The following is a 2,331-nucleotide window of genomic DNA, read 5'->3' as shown; positions in this document are numbered from 1 at the left end:
GTTGGTGAAAGGGCTGGAGGGAGGCAGCATGTCTGGCCTTGCAGTAATAGGCCTTGGGTTACTGCTGGTAATCCTGCCTTCCCCTTGTAGGGTTAGAGGAGGTCAGAACATGTGGCCTCCTTGTCGTTTTTGCAACCACCCAAAAAATTCACCTGGACCCCATTGTCCCTGCTTTCATTTATTCACGTTCTCTTCTAGTCCTCATCCATACAAGTACATCATTTTTACATGGTTGAATCATATCAAGGATACAATTTTGAGCTGTTTTTTCCTTCACTGAATCTTAAGCATTTTCGCATATTACTATAAAGACTTCATATCCATAAGAGCCAAAGTACAACCTTGAATCTATCCCACCTGATTTTAGAGACCATCTCAAGAATAGATTTGATGCATTGAACACTAATGACCAAAGACCAGATGAGTTGGGGATGACATCGTGGACATCACACATGAAAAAACCCACTGCCATCAAGTCAATTCTGATTCATAGTGACCCTTTAGGACAGAGTGGAATTGCCCCATAGGATATCCAAGACTGTAAATCTTTACGGAAGCAGGCTGCTTCATCTTTGTCCTGTAGAACGGCTGATGGGTTCAAACCATTGACCATTTTGATTAGCAGCTGAATGCTTTAACCATTACGCCACCAGAGCTCTTTGAAGAAAGCAAAAGATCACTAAAAGTACAAGACAGGAAAAGAAGAAAAGACCAAAATGGATGTCAGATTAGACTCTGAAGCTTGCTCTTGAATATAGAATCGCTAAAGCTAATGGAAGAGATGATGAAGTAACAGAGCTAAACAAAAGATTTCAAAGGGCAGCTTGGGAAGACAAAGTAAAGTATTATTATGATATGTGCAAAGATCTGGATATAGCAAACCAAAAGAGAAGAACACACTAGACAGTTCTTAAGCTGAAAGAACTGGAAAGAAAAAAAAAAAAAAAAAATCCAAGTCTCAAGTTGCAATATTGAAGGATTGTAGAATGGAGCAGGGTTGTGCAGTGTTCTGTTCTGTTGTGCATAGTATAGGATCACCAACTCGATGGCACCTAACAACAACAATATGTATGTATTTATATGTGTGGTAGCTAAGCTGTATGTCAACTTGGCTGGGCCTGGTTTTCAGAGGCTGGGCAGCTGGATATAGTTATTTCCTGTGATGAGACTGGTAATCAGCTTCATGGTGGAATCTACTGGAGCAGCTGAGTAGCAGCATCAGGGATGTGGTCTGCTTCCAGTATATAAGAAACAGCATTGAGAATAGTCTCTGCAGCTTTTGGCACGCTTGAATCCTGCATGTAGCCGAGTCGTCATTCAGCAGCTTACCGTATTGTCTGGCAATTTTGGGACTGTTAATGGAAGTGAATTAGTGGCCTGCCGGGTGGTTTGATAATTTTGGGACTGTGCCGTTTTACTTGTTGACTTTGGGTTCATCAGCCTCAGCATTTAGCAGCTGCCTGGGTGAAGAGATGCCTCCAGTGTCAGTGGGCCAGGAGCAAGAAGCAGAGCTGAAGCTGAAGGTTGAGGGGCTTTCACCCAGTTCCTGGAGCCTGGCATTTTGAACTTGGACCTCCAGGCTGCCAAACTGTAAGAGAATAAACTCCTGTTTGTTAAAGTCACCCATTCATGATATGTCTGTTATGGCAGCACTGCACAAAAACCAAACCAAACTCACTACCATTGAGTCAAATCCGACTCATAGCAGCACTAGGTAACCAAAACAATATGCTAACACATTTGACTGCTAACTAAAAGGTTGGAGGTTCAAGTCCACTCAGAGGCACCTGGAAAGAAAGGCCCTAGTGATCTACTTCTGAAAAATCATCCATTAAAAACCCCGTGGAGAACAGCTCTATGCTGTCACACATGGAGTTGCCATGAGTCGGATTTGAATACATGGCAACTGGTACTGTTAATATATATATAATTCACAAACCATGAAATTCATCCTTTACACTTTAAAGTGTACAATTCATTTGTTTATAGTATATTCACAAGCTTGTGCAGCCATCACCACTGTCTAATTCTGGAACATTTTCACCATCCCAATAAGAAACCCCATACCCATTAGTTAGGAGTCACTCCATTTCCTCCATATCTTCAGTGTCTGACAACCACTAACCTACTTTCTGTCTCTAAAGATACGCCTGTTTTGGACATTTCATATAAATGGAATCATACAATATGTGGCCTTCTGTGTTTGTCTCCTTTCATCTAGCATAACGTTTTCAAGGCTTATCTGTGTTGTAGCATGTATCATTATTATATTTTAATGCTATACAATATTCCTCTGTTGGGAGACATTTAGGCCATATATATATATATATA

Source organism: Orycteropus afer, unplaced genomic scaffold (assembly GCF_000298275.1).
Source record: "Orycteropus afer afer isolate SDZICR_OR568_19922 unplaced genomic scaffold, OryAfe1.0 scaffold00045, whole genome shotgun sequence".
In the NCBI taxonomy this organism is placed as follows: domain Eukaryota; kingdom Metazoa; phylum Chordata; class Mammalia; order Tubulidentata; family Orycteropodidae; genus Orycteropus; species Orycteropus afer.
Note: the sequence above shows the minus strand (reverse complement) of the source record.